This window comes from Labrus mixtus, chromosome 2, assembly GCF_963584025.1.
Source record: "Labrus mixtus chromosome 2, fLabMix1.1, whole genome shotgun sequence".
Taxonomy (NCBI): Eukaryota; Metazoa; Chordata; class Actinopteri; order Labriformes; family Labridae; genus Labrus; species Labrus mixtus.
Window position 1 is genome coordinate 18,276,362 of NC_083613.1, and position 17,823 is coordinate 18,294,184.

General features: G+C 39.3%; 1 protein-coding gene across 3 annotated transcripts in view; it reads left to right on the forward strand.

Moving 5' to 3' along the window:
- The window catches only part of mgat3b (beta-1,4-mannosyl-glycoprotein 4-beta-N-acetylglucosaminyltransferase b), a 69,600-nt gene that overhangs the window by 21,935 nt on the left and 29,842 nt on the right, over positions 1 to 17,823 (forward strand). The window contains exon 1 of one of the 3 annotated variants that reach the window (XM_061054266.1): positions 3,173 to 3,498. The exons of the other annotated variants lie outside the window; for them this stretch is intronic. The gene's annotated coding sequence lies outside the window, so the exon portion shown is untranslated. Of the gene's footprint in view, positions 1 to 3,172; positions 3,499 to 17,823 lie in introns of those variants that run through there. 3 annotated transcript variants of the gene reach the window in all.

A 17,823-nucleotide genomic window follows, 5' to 3' on the forward strand; every position in this document is an offset into this window, starting at 1 on the left:
GAAGGGGATGAACAGAAATAGAAAGCTGAAATGCTCTTTCAGTCCATCAATTATGTCAAAACAGATCATGCATATTTGTCGTCAGCCATTAAAGGTGTTTTATAAACTATGAGTCTACTTTAGGTTGATAGAAATAAGGTCGAAAATTTTCAAACAGTTCCTTTAATTTTTGCAAGTCTGGTTTTCTGGGATACCCCAGATGTGGATCTGCTTTTTGAAATAAATAATTCAGAAGTAGTTAGAATTACTCTTGGGATTTATTTTAGTCTTTGTAAATATAGTTTGGTTTCACCCTGCTCTATAGTGCCAAGAGAAATATTTATTTGTGTTTTAGCTTTCTGGGTAAAAATGTTTACTTAAAAGGTTTGATCACCAGACAGACAGGCTCCTCTGTTGTTAGGATTCACGCTCTTTCCCACACGTTAATACTCATATTTCCATTGACCTATAGCTCAAGGATAATGATTGAATTCTTTCATTAGTGGAACTACAAGCGTCCTGCACTAAAGATTAATACACATAGTAACAGCTTTGGTTTTATGACAGCTGACAGAATGAGTTGTCAGGGTCAACAAAACGCTCTGCATGAGATGAGTGAGTTGACACTGGGCCAAACTAAAACATTTCTGTGTGTTTTTGTTCAGGTTGTGTTTAAGTGTCACAATCAGCTGTCTTTAATTTAAAGTGTTGTGACTGTACAGGGAGGCTGGTAGCCTTGTTAACACATTAACACGTCTGCTGTGAGGCATGCTGGGAAGTAAAAGATGGAGTGTCATCAGTCAGGATGCACAAGATGGCTTTCAAACTGGAGGGCTGATTTGATTTTTTTTTACTGCAATTCTTACTGAGAGAGTGAAATTCGGCAGCGATGAAAGACTATGATGATTTTTTTCTAACCATTTGTTCTTCATGTTAAAGTAAAACATACCTGAATGGTTCAGAGTTTCATTTAGCTCCTGATCTATAAAGATGCTGCTCCAAACCATGAATTGATTTTATGATATTTTGCTGCTTATTACAGGCTATAAAGCAAGCTCATAAAAAGTATTGCATTTAAGTCCCCTCCTTCCGTTTGTTTTAATCACCAGAGGCATGGATTAGATTTAGTCAAAAAGCCAGAAATGTAGGAGCTGTGTGTGTTTGTGTGTGTGAGAGAGACAGAGAGAGAGAGAGAGAGAGAGAGAGAGAGAGAGAGAAAATGAATGATGCATTTTAATTAGTACTGTGATGTGGAAATATTCATCATATTACACTTCCTCATGGCATCATGTTGTTACCAACATAGCTGCATTATTGTTTCTGTTTGCACACAGACACACACACACACACACACACACACACACACATATTTTGAGCAGCTGCGTTGCCTGGTGTGGTGCTTTAACACACCATTATAGGTGGAGTCCACTGTGCTGGTGATAAGATTAGAGCCACTACCTCTCATATTAAATCCACACAGAGGAGTGTTCATGACCTTTGAGCCTTGCTTTAACACACCTGCAGCTTAGACAAGCAGTAACCTCCCGAGATAAAAATGTGAAGCCAGCAACAGCAGCAGAAATAAACATGTTTACAGCCTGGTTCTATCAATAGTGCATTTCTTCAAAGGTACACACTGTATTGGGGATTCTTTCATAACTCATCTATTTTAATGATATTGAGGAATGAGTTATGCATTTGCATAATTAAGGACATGACTGACAGGTGGACGTAATCTAGATGTATTTCAGGAGGCTTAAGACGCGGCTCAGCTCCCCTTCTTTATTTGTGTGTTGAATGATCAAAAGTTAGGTTGAGATAGCATTCCCAATATAATGCCTCTTTAGAATCTTATTTTTGGGAGACGACACTGAGAGTACATCTGTGTTTTATAGTCTAGGATCTCAGACTTATTTTTAAAAAGACATTGCGTTAAAATGGAGCTGGTAACATTCTCAGCATTACCTTTAAACTTGCTTTATGCTTTTTTTTTTATAATAGAAATCAAGTATATCCTCTGAAAATAACTCTGTGAGTCATGACTGTCTACAATGGGTGTAACACCCGAGTCCCACTGTCTGTGATGCTTTCCGAGTTTTCCGAGTCCTATCTTCAGTTTGTTTACATCGTCGGGACGGCCGGCCAGCTCATCCCCTCACGTATTAAAGTTGTTTAATTGAGGGACTAGAGAAAAGAAGAATAGAATACTGTACTCACTGCTTAATTGAATGTCACGTAAGCTTTTCTAGATCACGGTCATTTCGGGTAAATTTACATGCAGTGTGAAGATACGAGCGTAATAAAGATCGCTAGCATTAGCATGCTAACACAACAATGCAGCGCGAGTTGTTTGGGTTTCATGCTGGTGCTCAAGGGCGACATCTGCTGGATCAAAAAATCGCATATAAAGCCTTTAACATAATGACATCTTGATAATACAGTATGTTGAAATGTGTGTACTATTTTGGCATTACATCATATCGGACTGTCTTTTTATTTCTCAGATACGATCTGTCTGCTGACTGTGTTCCTGAATGCAGGAGAATGCAGCATAAGTACGACAATATATATTTATGACAAGCTGCTTACATTTTTATTAAATTTGTCTGGTTTGATAACCACAGCGGTGCTGGTATTCCATTCTATGAGAACAACCTCCTCATTGTAAATTAAACCCTTCATTCAACAGTTATACAAAATAATAAATGCTCTATGTAGAGTGACTGTACTGTTGCCAAGCAACCCAAACTTATCTATTTATCTTTTATGTCTATTATATAAGAGTCTGCTGAGTAATTCAGAGGTACAAGCTTTAGTTGACTCAAGAAAGTGAAGGCCTCCTCCATCCTGTCGGTTCAGTCAGGAAAGTTGGAGTCAAGAAAATGTGTTCTTTTCCAAACACTTTATTAATTAAATAACAAGTGCAAGTTCAGCTTATTTTAATAACATAAAACCAGGAACAACTTGAACGACCTTTGACCTGATTCTATCATATAATAAAAAGAATAACCTGATTTATGTAGCGTCTTAAAGTGACAAAGTCCTTTACAATCAAAACAAAAAAAGAACCAAATAAACTAGGCCTATATGTCATAAAAAAACTAATTATGTTGTATAAATCAGTAAGGTATTATAAACCTACCCCATATATATCCCAAGACTTGCTCCTGGTTCTGTTGCTGGTTAACCATCAGCCTATCAATAAAGACCCATATAAAGTTTACCACACCTTGCTGCCCTCCCTGCCTCACAGTCAGACACTGACCACACAGTGTTCCTTGTCAGTGTTTCGCTCCACTGCTGCTGCATTGTTGTGAAAAGGTTGTGTAAGCGGACCTCTCTCAGCGGCTCTGATACCTGTGAGACAATGAAGAGCTGAATTGTGTGACTGAGCCACGACTATTCTCTGATCGTGATGAAAGGTCATGTGAGAGCTCAGGTTTTCGGGACTTTGTTTGTTTAAGGTCACATACGACACTATTGAGCTAGTTCACATTAAAGAGCTGTGAGAGATGACGGGTAAGTAGTCTAACACTCCTTTACATACATTGTCAGTAACCTATATACTTTGATAGATCAGTTGCAACTTCAACAATGTGTAAAGATCATGTTACATTCTTCAAAAAAGTTGACGCTGCAGTTGACAACTGTATATGCTTTTTAAGTCCCTGAATGCAGACTCTGTCATAAAGCACAAGTCATTCAATGCTTTGTTTGTGAATGTAAAATATATGTCACTGGGTGATTGTTGTGAAAGAAATCTGAGATCCTAAAGTAACAAGTAGTTCAAGGAAAGTATATAAAACATGCTAAGCACACACAGAGTTTAAAAAAGGCTTTATATTTTTTTGATCCAGCAGATGTCGCCCTTGAGCACCAGCATGGAACCAAAACAACTCGCGGTGCATTGTTGTGTTAGCACGCTAATGCTAGCGATCTTTATTATGCTCGTATCTTCACACTGCATGTAAATTTACCTGAAATGACCGTGATCTAGAAAAGTGTGAAAAATCACATATAAAGCCTTTAAGTACCTAACACTTTATTTTACTCTTTTACTTTTACTCATTTTACTCATATTTAAAGCAGTTTCGGACTATTTCCCTCTAATGTAATGTAGGAGGTATGATTTTCTCTAGTGTCACAGAGGCTAGCAAATGATTTAGAAAGAAATAGTTTAATTGACACCACAGTACAGAAAGAATGAATCCAGAGTTTTACAGGATGCAAAGAACACTCTTGTATGATGGCACCAGATTCAGGCAGCTTTAGGGGAAAGGGATTTACATGTCATATTTTAAGATCCAGCAAATGTGTTTGGTTCAGTACCACACAGCCTCATTTGGAGTGCTTTTGACTTGGTTGACTTCGTGAAAGAATACTTTCAAGATATTAGAATATAAGTAGTAAGTAATCTAGGTTTCACTACTGATTAGCAGAAGCTAGAAATGTGTATTATGGCAGGATGTAATATTTCCTCACAAGCATTCGGGCAATGGAAGTAAATATTAGGGATTTAAAATGGGTGGTAGTTGGGGAGAGTCGGCAAGGCTAGGAATCTGGGCCTACATGGATAACACGACACGACACTGGTGACCATGACAATGCCATTTACAAAAAGGTATCAGTAAAATTACAATCTCAAAGGGGCTAGGATAAGTAAGTCAAAAGCACCTCAGTGTCCAGAGGGAATTGAGGAAGTTTATTGTAGATGAGGAGGAAATCCATCCATAAGGGAACTGTCAATCAACAGTAATTGTCAGATTTTAAGGCTTTTTTTTTCTCCAAGCCTTTTAAACTTTTGTTGCTATTTTCCGAACCTTTTTGAGACATTTACTCGTAATGATTCCAAAAACAATGACATCTATCAGTTTCAACAATCAAAAGTCATCTTTGGTTGCAAAATAGCCATGCGTGTATTTTAAAAATGAAGGGATGCTTCTTGCACGTGTCCCTGTTAGAAATCCCATATGTTATGAGAAGTCATTGCATTCAATTGCCATCCCAAGCATGACAAAAAGGGAAGAACTATTCCCTTAGAAATGCAGTAGAGTCGTAGCATAAGTGGGATTAGATGAAGACAATGAAGGGACATATGAAGTACCTGTTCTGCTCTCCGTGTACTACTTTCCATGGGTACATTGCTTTAACCATCATAGGATTGGATGAGTTATTTTTTATCCCTTGTAAGATTGCACTTAAATGCAGCACTGCCACAGACTGCCATTTAGTCTACATTTGCAGACACTCCATTTTAAAAGGCAGAAATAAACACAATAGAGATAAATGTAAGTGGATGAACAATCTGTTTGAGTGCAGCGACAAAAAAATACAGTCATGAGTATGAGAAGCGCTGCCTACTCTGAGAAAATGAGTGAGAAGGACAAGTATTTTATTCTTTCTTCTGTTCGAGCAAATCTCCTAAAGGTGTTTGGGAATACATTGTATGAATTAAAGCAATACATTTGTCTTAAGGTTAGATCCTTCCTAGTAACAGGCGTTATGATTGATTGCTCTTGAAATGGATATGTTGACTAATCGCGTAGCAACCTTTCGTAGACTCTTGTTCTTGTGTGCTTATCAGTCAAGTGCTGATCGTTTTGTTAGCTGAAGCCTCTCCCGTGAAAAGCTTGGCGCTGCGTGTCAACTTAGCGTTCAGGAACTACAGCATGAAATGTTATACTCAGAGAAATAATGAAGCCGTAGATTCACGAGCTGGCACAACGTCAGCTTCCCACGTTTACTCGTGATGGTATTACATCAATGTAATGACAAATGAAAGATGAATCTATTGAGGATTATGGTAGTGTGAGTGTGTGACTCATAATGAACAAACACACACACACACACACACACACACACACACACACACACACACACATGCTGCCACCCCCTCATGGAGCTGTGATGCAGCACTATTCTGGAAACAGGAGGTGGCTGCGGAGTTGAATGGGCTTCATTGTGTTCCAACAACACTATCTGGGAGACAGAGTGGCGAGCCAGTATGCGCACAAACACACATATACGATATTCTGGTCCCAGGCTATGCTTGACCCCCTAATGCTCTCTCTCTCTCTCTCTCTCTCTCTCTCTCTCTCTCTCTCTCTCTCTCTCTCTCTCTCTCGCACACATAATGAGAAGCACTGTACTGGATTCAACAGCCATCTTGTTCTCTATTAAGCGCTGCATATTAACACTGTTTGTCCACATTAGCTTCTGGTCGCCTCTAAAGCTCCATGTACACCTGAAACTTTGAAAGGCCAAATGCAGGTTGGTCCACACTCTATGCAAATGAAGGATGGGGTTTGATTGTCTCAGCACATACTATCCATGACCACGGCAACATGATTGACGTTTTGGCACATAAGAAAGCAGTCAGAGTCGAACTCTGGAACATATGTATAATTAAGAGCGTTAGGATTTCACATAAATTGTATAAGAGAAGAGAATTCCATCCTGTTATTTGTAGTAGCAACTCTGGAAATGTTGGTTAGCTGGTACTATGCTGGTTCTGAACTGAAAAGTCTCAAGATGGATATCCTTGAAAGCTTTTACTGTTGTCTGTATCTCAAGACTGATCTTCTTAAATTTCCTGTTTGAGAGTATTTTGTTTTTGTGTTCTTCAATTCAGTCACGTAGGTCCACAGTAGGTTTGTGAAGCTGGATCAAATATCCTTCTTACTTTTTCTTCTTCGGCTTTTTTACCCCAATGTTGACTCAGATGTGAAAATCTGCTGCATAACATTTCCTTCACATGCAGGACTGAAGTTAAGATTTATCAAAACTGTTCTTTTAAATCTCCGTTTTTTTGTTTTTAACTAAAAAGAAAGAGTGAACAAAAACAGAGCTAAAACATTAGTGCTCTGTTACAATCTAATGTTTTACCTAAAACTCAGTTTGTTCTGTTTATTTTATTTAACCAAAGCTAATCTTAGATTTACTGCAACGATAATGATTGTGAGCAGGAGAGAGAGAGAGAGAGAGAGGTGTGTTTCATTTTTCAGAGCTGCACTGATGACAAGTGTGATAAAAATCATGCACAAACACACTCACGTGCTCAAATACACACTCTACGGGCTGTCTTTGTTAGATCTGTCTTTTCTCCCACACACATACTGTGTGCTCTGACTCTTCTGTATCTGTGTCACACAGAAACAAGGGCTCCCTCTTTGCTCTCGCTCACACTGTACCGCACAATCAGCAGAGATGTGACACTCAGTCAAACAGGACTGGAATATAAATCAGCGAGCGGGGAGATAAAAGCCTGCAGGCAGGTAGAAGTGTTCACACTTAAGCTGTATCAACACAAATGAAAGACACATAATGAGCCTGCTCATATCACATTTCACGTGGGAAATACTTGCTTGGTTGCTGTGACTCCAAATCAAAACCTGAGCAGAACAATTGGTTATAACTTCCTCTTCGATCAAAGACTCACTTCTTGTTTTCTTGCAACATTTCACTTTTTCCTCATCATGCTCTTTCGACACCTTTCTAACAATTCTGTTTAATTAATCTCAGTTTGCAAACCCTCACCTTCGCTTTACTTCTGTTTAGTCAACATTATGGGCCAAAATATGTGAAAAAATGAGTTGCAAATTCAATTGTTGATATTTAAGTTGGTAACGTCATCACACAGGTTTTTCATGTTGTGCGCGGAACTTTTCCCCCAAGAAAACTTCACCCTTTCTCTTCTTTTCATAGCTGTTCTCGGCTCTCACCTCTAAACAACAGTGCAAAGTTTGACCAGATTACCAAAGTAACCAAGTGCTCACCGAAGCTCAGTATCATGAAGCACTATTGAAAACTGAATAAGACATAGATGACATAGTAATCACCTGATAATCACAAGGATACCACACTCTAAAGTTTAGCACGTGTTAATGGCAGGATATGGTTAGCAGAGTATGATTCAGGACTTCACACCTTCCTCTTTCACTATTTGCCTCTGAATGGGAACCAAAATTTACAATATGTACATATGTTAATATGTTGTATGGATGAAACAAACAATGGACACCATACACTTACTGTTTAAGGGAAATGTTAATTGAGGTCATAAAACAACTGAGATGAAGGGTCATTTCTCATAGACTTCTATATAAAAGGACTGCTCTTTGCAACCAGTGAAGCCATTGCAGGTCAAATCACTGTATTGGGCTCACTTTTGAAAATTCTCTGGTCTTATTTTTTTTTATTAGCAGCAGACACACACTCACACAAATTCTCACTTGCACTCACACAACGTTTTCTCACTTCATGTCACCCCCTGCTTCACTCTACCTATTTTTGTCTCCTCCTCCTCCTCTTAGAGTGACTCTGGTTCGGCGTCACGCTGTCTCTCTGCACGAATCCCGCCATTACTGCCAATCAGCTGTCACACAGTTTTAGTTTTTTTATCACAGAGTCCATTTTTGATGAAAGTCTTTGGAGATCAAGTTCTATTATTATCCAAGTGTATCTTTGCTCCTCTATGAACTTAAACCTTTTCGATTAGCCTAATCATTTATTGGCAAGATGCCTAAGAACAAGCAAACATCTAATACTGTATTTCTATATATGAACTGTCTTATTGCAGTATTTAAAGTTGACTGAAATGTAAATACAAAATATAAACAAACAGTGGGTTCTACTCTTCTTGGAACAATACTATTTCCTAAGTGCCGTGCTCAAACCATCATTCCCACTGTCACTCAAGAAATATCAGTTCTAAAGAACAAAGTGTCTTTTCCTCTTGACTCAATGTGCTTAGATTTGAGCTGATACTACCCGTATAATCCATGAGCTTACTACCATACATTAATCTATAACGAGCTTTTGAGTTCATGAGACTCAGAAAGACTCAAAAAAGCTTTATTTAAAAAGCATCTTTCATATGAACATGCAGTCCAAAGTGCTTTACATCAAGCAGACGAAAAGAAGGCAGACACGTTCAGATTAGTAGTACAGCTAAATCCATGAAAAATCATGGCAGTTTGTTTGTTTTTTTGTAAAAAAAAAAAAAATGATGAAAATGACTTATAGTGATGCAAACGTTTGGCCTGTTTTTGTTTTCTTTGATTGTTTTTTTGTTTCTTTTTTTTTTTTAACCAGAGACTTTTACAAATGTGCTTTATTGCAACAGTGAAGTGTTTTGCTTTGTCAGCCTTCTTTCGACAACTTATCCGACACTAGAAAAACGTGATAGTTTATTGAAGTTTGAAAACTTCTTAGATATTAGAGGATTGACTTGACTCTGTCGCTGAGTAAATGGCACACACATTACTACAGCTGCTGCTGAGGCATTAAAATCGATCGAAGGATTGGTGGCTGACTCACCACCTATGCTGAATACATTTCAGCAAAATAATCATTTTTTAAAACAACTAAAATTGAATAAAGTCCATTAAAATGTTCCGTCACCACACCACCAGTCACCATCTCTTTGGCTGTAATGTGTCAGCGAGGTTGTTTTATGTTGCAGGGTTTTTTTTTTTGTGGTTAATAACTGTCAAGTTTGGTTGTGTAGAATAATTAAGAGACATGTTTGCAGCGTTCTTGGCCTTTAAATCAACTGCATGCTGATGCAGACTGCTGATGATGTACTGCTCCATCTATAAAAAAAGACTTATCTTTGACAAACAGCTTGGTGTGAAACATGCTGTGTGTTTGTGTGTTGAACGTCTATAATCTGTTCTCATTAAGGCATGGTGTAGTCGAGGAAAGCCCCTCACTGTGCTGCAGCCCCTCACTGTTTCAGGCATATAGTGCAGCATTTTATTAGAAAATAGGGGCTGTTTGTGCGTTAACAAGTTCCTATTTATCCATTTATGCAAACGGCTGCATCTCTGCTTAAATTATAGCGCAGTTCAACCAGAGAGACAGCTCCTCCGTTGTTAGCTTCATTCAGGAATTTGTTGATCTGTTCTTTTCTTTGTCCTTAACTGGAAACTTAATTTACGGCTAATCAAAGAATACAATACACAACACTCACCACAACAATGCCTTCATTATTGGGAAACTTTAAATTAACAATAGTGGCAGGATGACCTTCTTGCTCTTTCCAGAGCACAAGTAGCTGTAGGCAGAAAACTCATCATGTCAAGAATAACCTCACGCCACCACGCTGAACATCCTGTCTCCTACATTGTCCTGCTCTGCTCGCACTAATTACTCTTATTTAAAGACATCCACCTTCTTCTTTCTCTCTCCTTCAATTCCCTCATTCTACCATGATGCATTCAAGGTCAGAGGAATTTTGTTTTCCTTTTCTGAGGCTTTCCATTCTTTTTTAAGGCGGTTGATTGAAACTGAAGTGATCCAGGAAATTAAGCGTATTCTGCTCCAGATGCAAGAAGAATGTCAAATGTAAGCAATGCAAAGAGCAGGAAATTGAATGAGCAGTGGAGTAGGGGGGGTTGCTGGAGCGTTTGTAGCTGTGAAACTTTGCAGGAAGTTTGGTTTCAGTTGGAAAATAGACAGCGGTATAGAGCTGCAATTCACATGGAAGGATTTTAACGTGCTGACGGTCTGCCAAAGCAGGGAGATCGTAGAACCGGGCTTGTGTGTTTATTCTATCATGCTGCAGTTTATACTCCGACACAGACGTGTCTCCCCATCTTTTGCTCCGCAGCGGTGAAAACGAAAACGAAACTTAAAGTCCACAAAAACAACTCCATCCTGGTTATATGCAACTGTTGTGATATTTTTCCAAACCGACACGGACAAGAAAAAAAAGGGGAAATAAATCTCAATGCCCAGACTAGGGACACGAGTTAGAAATTAGCAACAGCTATATACTCTTTATGCAGCACATCGGTTTCATGCTTTGTATTGAAACTATGTTAAATTGCATTGTCCCGAATAGATAGTTTTACAATTAGAGGCAGAATGATGATGGAAACATAAAATGCCCAAAAAACACCCAAAACATATTTTTTTTTAATGTATGAGTCAGAATTCCGTTTATTGTCCGAAACAAATGTATATATATATATATATATATATATATATATATATATGTATATATATATGTTTTGCTTTGGTGCAGAGACAGTTTAGCTGTGGCATAGAATAAGACAATGCAAGATGATTTTTCAAAAGTCTGCACTCAGAGGAGAAGTGGAAACCAACGGTTCTTTCTTGTTTCTGTTGTGTATATTGATCTGAATCCTCTATCGCGGCTGACTGAACTTTACAGTTCACTCTGTTCAAACTGAAAGTCACTGTGGTCGGACAGAAATCCATATTTGTATGTAAAGGTCAGCTTGTTACATTTGTAGAAAGGTGTTAGAGAACCTCAAACTCCCAAGCCGAGATGTGTTTGAAGTTTTACATCACCCAAAAGATGCTTGTTTTTCAGAGTTTTTAGTAAGTTATTGCTGATGAACATCAAAACTTTTCAACAAACGTCTTGGTTAGCTTGCAGGGGTCCCATCTCTGCCATTTAATTTTTTTTTACAATATTGGTAAATGGGATAAAGGATTTGGGTCAGCTTAGCTCCCAGCCTGCAGAGCGCTGCTGAAGCTTGGCAGAGAGTCCGAGACTTTATCATCAACCTCCCTCATTCCCTTTTTCTTTTTTTACAGTTTTAACTTTGCAGACAATCAACTCTTGGTAAAACCCTCGAGTGCAATTAACACAGAAATATTTCTAGTTTTAAAACAAGCTGAGGGCCTACAAAAAAGCTCGCTCTTTTAGGGGGCAGCCCTATTTTCATGGCATATCTCTTCTAAATACAATGTCTTGTCAGGGTGGACGGCCTTTGAAGCAGCATTTAGACCTTCAGTATCGTAATTGTTTCAGGCTTAGTAGCTTTTAAATGCCAGCTTGACCCTCTGAACTAGATTTATTGCAGAGGAAATTACAGGCTTACATTTAACATGAATATTACCATATCAAAGCCCATTACCAGAATTTGTGCAGAAATTCTCAGTTCAAAGAAGACAATAGGAGCCTTCAGGGTCCAGTCCCAGGACGAACAACTGTGTGCAAACCAGCACTCACAGGGAGGCCGACACACGCATATCTACAGAAGCCATTAGTCAGTAGAACTCTCTCATCCCCCCCATCACGAGAAGGAAGGCTTAACATCCCTAATAGGCACTCTGTAATTGTGTTGTGTGTGTTTTTTTTGTGTATGTGTGGGCTTGTATGTGTGGCTGATTGAAGGCTAAAGAGTCAAGATGAGGAGAAGCAGAACAATCTTCAATCTGTTCAATAAAGTTCATGTTAGCAAGTGCACTTATTGTCCCATTAGCAACAAAGCTAAGGAAGATAGCAGCAAATTATAGATCTTTTTGGGTAAGTTTTAACTTCTTAAATGCTGTTGTGAATAGGCTTTGAAATAGATACACGTTCAGGCCTGTATGCTGCTTAAAAACTCTACTAAGCTAAAACAAGAGCTGTAAACAACAGTCAAGAGAATCTTCATTGATTGCCAACAATTAAGCAAAATGAGGACTTGATACTAAAATGTCATAGTAACTTTAATAAAACAATTTAAACCTACAAAAATGTATTAGGTCAAGTATTGCCTAACCAAGGGGAATTCTTCAGAGAAAAAAGCTCATTAATCAAAAAGTTATGGATAGGAAATGTAGCAGCAACAGTTATATTAAAGGCTGTAGCCGCTTATGAATAAAAGATGGCAAAACATTATCCAACGCCCTTCATAAATGAAAACTCATTTCAATCTTCACTTTGCCTTTGTTTTTTATAATACATATGATTTGGCTTTGTACTGGTTTCAGACAATTAAAAACAATTTGAAGACCACACATTGAGCTCTTGTAATCTGTCAACATTTTCATGATTTTCTGTCAAAAAAGTAATAATCCCATGAACTTTCTACAAGTAGGTATATTATTGTCTTGTACATTAGTCTGAAAGTCTTTGTGGTTCCTCTGGGTTACTTCTGTATATGATGACCATGCTCTTTAGCAACCTCTGACTTCTGCTCTAATTAAGAACACTTACCCTCTATTTGCGCCTGACGGGAAATTCAGGTCTTATTTTTTTTTTATTGCACCCTGTTGTGGCCAGGGCTGGTTGGATGGATGTTTGCTGTGGTTCTGCTGCATTAGCAAAACAACAACAACCATCTTCATGTTGCGCTGGAGCTGTATCAGCAGCATTTGCCTGGTGATGCTTTCACATATGACACATGCAAAGTTCTGGTGCAGGTGAAGCTGAGTTTGCTTTAATTGGAATAAATGACAACTGGAGCTATTTGGCGCCTCCCTTAGGTCGCTGATAGGCAAAATACAGTGGTTTGTCATCATGTACTGATCTGGAAGTGTGTTTTATATCTCAGGCAGCTAATTTTCCTGAGTTGTTTAACTTTTTTGCTGTATGATATGACTGCAACGAAAATGTTCTGATTTACTTGTCATAGCTTTAAACACAATTCAGTATTTCTTAACAAGATCCAACAAGTATCCAATAACTTCCTTGTATTGTTTTTACTCTTCCCTAGAAACAAGATTACTCTGGGATGTTGCTATAGTCACATTCTGTGCACTTTTGGATTAAATATCGGCAGTTTTGTCCTCATTTTGTACCCTGTTTGTGTGGATGAACCCTCCCTAACCCCCTTGGCTCTTGCAAGTCACTCCATTGCCGCAGCAAAACACACTGGAAATAGATTCATTATTTACATTTCCTAAATGTTCCATTTGCCTCCAATCAAGCAAAGCCTAAGAGAAGCCTCGAGTGGCTCATCAAACCTCTGTGACCCATCTGCTCCATTTTGGAGAATCAACAAAGAAGTAGCAGAGTAGATGTATCGTTCTGCATATTTTTGCAAATTGGTGGTTGCTGTCCAAAAGAGAGGCTCTTTGAAGTTATGCCATACTGACGAAAAGTTAATCAAATAAGCAAAATTGCAGATTCACATTGGCAACTGACATCAATGCATGGCACGTGATTTGCTGTTTGGCTGATGTTTGTTAGAAGGACCACTATTGGCTGATACTCACGTTCAAGCGTCAATGCATCCCTTCTGTCTTATTTGTTTCAAATCAAATGATTGATATCTTAAGCGGGGGTTAATGTATGGTGGGCGGGTTGTTATAGCTGATACACCCCTTAACGGTCATGCTCACCAAGTCGGGATTCCATTCCCCAATAACAGCTCGCTCACTTCACACTGTCCCTGCCAACTTATCAAAATAAATGATTGCATCAGCACTTAGAACTCTGTTAAAGCAATCAGTGGCTATACATTAATATTTAAGCTTATCTCAGCTTCGTTAAACAGCTTCATATCCCCAATATACCTTAAAGTTAGATAAAATAGGCCCTGCAGCTCTAGCACTGGTTTGACTGACATTTGATGGAAACATTTCACAGCTTACACACTATTTTGTTCATGCGTTCACATTGTTACTAAACCACAGTTTGGCTGTTGTTGTCATCATAAATTCAGATACTGCCGAGTTCATTTAGAGGGGTTGTAAAGTTATGAATCTCTGCAGGGATGATTAATGACTTTGAGGCTACTTACTCACCTGACACGACAATATGGTGTCAAGCTCACTACTGAACTATGTGAAACTAATTTTCTTGCTTTGTCTATTCATAACTCTGCGCCGTTGTTTTGATACTAACAATGTGCTACAGTGATAATCATACCTTCAAGCTGTTCCAACCTGCCAATCATGCTTGGCTGTCTGGATCCCTTTGTGGTGGCTCCTGATGCACGTTGCCTCTGGTGGTTTGTGCAATGCATCGTGTTGATAGGCTGCAGCGCTATGAGCTCTGATTGGTTGCATAAAGGGAGCACCTTACTGTTGAGTACTGTCTGAAGCTTTGAAGCAGTTTGAGCTTTGAAACCTCAACATACTGTCTTTCTTTTGAAGGAACAAGATGACAAGGAAATAAAAATTCAGGTGGCATTTTTTTGTTTGTTTTTTTATAGGCCCGAAGCGGAGAGAGTTATTGTTGGGGCGAGCTGAAAAAAAGAAAGGAGAGAAAGGGAATGACAATGAACATGAAAACAATAGGTGGTAGCTTGTGTGTGTGTGTGCGTGTGTGTTTGTGTGTGTGTGTGTGTGTGTGCGCGTGTGTGTGTGTGCGCGTGCGTGCGTGTGTGTGCGTCTGTGTGTGTGCGTCTGTGTGGAGATCAGCATGAGCACTAGCAGGAACAGGAGCACAGCAAACAGCCCATGGTTATTTACCCAGCTGTCTGAGGGGTCGGACATGCTAACATGCCGCCTCCTCCTCTCTACAACACACAGCCTAGTGACATGAAGCTCTGGGTGCCTGACATTTTCCTTTGCGTCCAACACCCCCCACCCCCTTGGGTTTTTTTTTTTTTTTTTTTTTTTTCATTAATTTCATCCTCATCATTCCTGACCTTTCCAGTTAGCGCCCCAAGTGCAGGTGAGGCCTGTGCTGTTGAGAAGGTAGAAGCTTCAGCAGAGATAAGGACATTTGAGACGTTTTCAAACGTGAGCTGAATGTAGAGATTTAGTGACGTGAAGAGGTCACGTGAACCCAATATTTATTTTTGTGTTCATTTTTTTAAGCATGGCAGGATATTTTGTAGGCTGTACCTCAGAGGCAGACGCTGCAGTATTTCCTCCCACTGAAGCAAGCGCTTGCAGGATCGGTAAATACAACATTAAGACAGCCCCGTCTAGTTCTGAGCCCTTCAATGGAAGTTAAGTTTCCGACTACAGCATTTTGCCTGATGTAGCGTTGGCAGATCCAGGCTTCAGTGTGGCTGCAGGGTTGGGGTTGTGCCTTCAGAACAATATTAAGACGACTTTAAGATTGACCGCAGGGTCAGTGTCTGTAAATCTTTTCTCTCCATGCTCTTGTCAATGCAAAAATCTTTAAGATTGTTCTTCATATTGAATAATATTATTAAGTTAACATTTAATAGTCCACATTTGAACCCCAATATTTTATGTGAAGCTACAAAGGCTCACTCGTTTTTTATAATTATAACCCGACACTCCCGCCGCCCCCTTCATCTCTCCCAAGCATTTCATCATCTATTAGCTTAGTTTTTTTTTTAATGTTTGATAGCCCAAAAATGTCCTTGCTTGTATTTCAGATAACCCTAACTGCTCTTATCACCTTTATTTTCAGCACCAAAGACTTTGATAAACCTCTGTACACAACCCTCCTACACCAGTTTGGGAGGATCAGTATGAGAGGAAGTACTCCTGATAAATCTAATTGAAGCATTTCTAGGCTGCACTCCCTGAGCTGACAGCTGAAAAAAACTATAAAGAGTATATCAGTGAGTACCTCTTCTCTGCTCTCCATCAGTGCTCTTATTGCTCTCATGTCACTATCTCAGAGTGAGGGAGCTCTTATTCTGACAGTGACTGCTGCCAACAGGACACACTGAATCCAGCGTGACCTCTCTGTAGGCCGGGAGATTAATCGTTTCTCTGGTCTAAGGATGTGTCCAACTCTATCCATGGTGCAGATTTAATCCCTCACTCTGTGTTTTCTCACAGTTTCTTTATGAAGTCTATGCATTCACTGTAATTCTCTGTTTGGCATATTTTGTGCCTTTTACTCATTTATCTTCCCTTTTTTTCATTAACAGTGCACAAACTGTACATTTGACTGGAACAAAAAGCATCTTAATGAAAGCGTTGACAGTACACACAGCTGATCATTTAGTCTAAAATTCAGCATTTAGTCTTCAGTTTCAGTAATTATCTTTCTCGCCCTGTCAGCCTGGCTCTCTCTGCAGCTTTTTGGGGGTTATTGTTATATAACTGCACTGAGGTCAGAAACAGAAGCACTATTTTTTTCAGTACAATTTTGCAATTAGTCAGCTCTTCACCCACAGACTTCCCATCATGTTTTGACTCTAGAACTGACTAGGCTACCGTTCAGTAATTTAGAGTGTTCACAGTGCTACACCTTGCCTGTCTGTTGCCCAACAGGTGGAATTTAAGTGAGGGCTGTGAAGTCCATACTAAAATAGATATCCTATGCACATCATTGGCTGCTGTGAAATTGCAGGAAACAGCGGAACTAAAGCTTCACCATGTGGCTCGAAAATGTCTGCGGGGTTAAGGGTATAAATGCGAGATCTGTAATGTTTCATGGTTTTATTAACGACAGTGCATGTTGTTTTGGATCTATTTTTATCAGCATCTCATCCTTTCTCGAAGCTTTTTTCTCCTGTAGATTTCATCTGCATGGAACAGAGCCTGATTAAAAAAACACTCAGTGACTTTATTTGACTCAAAATAGTCCAGCGGTCAGAGCATAACCAAAAAAGCCTGCCAAACCCTCTTAGATCAACTGTTGAGTCTCCAAAATGAAAAACAGTGCAGACACTTCATAGTGGGTCGTGTTGCTTTTGGAAGTAAATTTATGCAGCTCGCTCATTCCCGAGCAGATGTTTTGAAAATGATGCATCCTTTTCAACTCTCAGGCGGATCACACAGAGGTTAAAGGAGGATTTTTTAAGCCACAGGGGAGTTTTGGTTCATGGAAAAGGCAGTGAAGCGCTGATTTAAGTAAAAACATTTCCTGATACTTTTTATTTTGAGGTTGTTACGCTTTTATTAGCGGAGTTGCTTTTCACTTGCTTGGCCTCTCTGTTCAGTTGCTAAAAATACTATCCTAAATGTCAAGCCTGAACGTGAGAGAGGGTGTGGTGTGAGGGCTTACAGGCGGTGTTATGGTGATAACAGTAACCCACACATAGTCCCAATTTCTTAAACAGACATGTATTCACTGGAGCGACACTAAGGCACACACGCCTCTTCTCTGCGCCTCACAAATGCACTCAGTTTTCAGAGCAAGCGACCCTGAATTTCCAGCCTTCTGATCTGTGCCTGTGACAAATAAGTGAGACGTAGAGTGCAGATATTGGCCTTGTGATC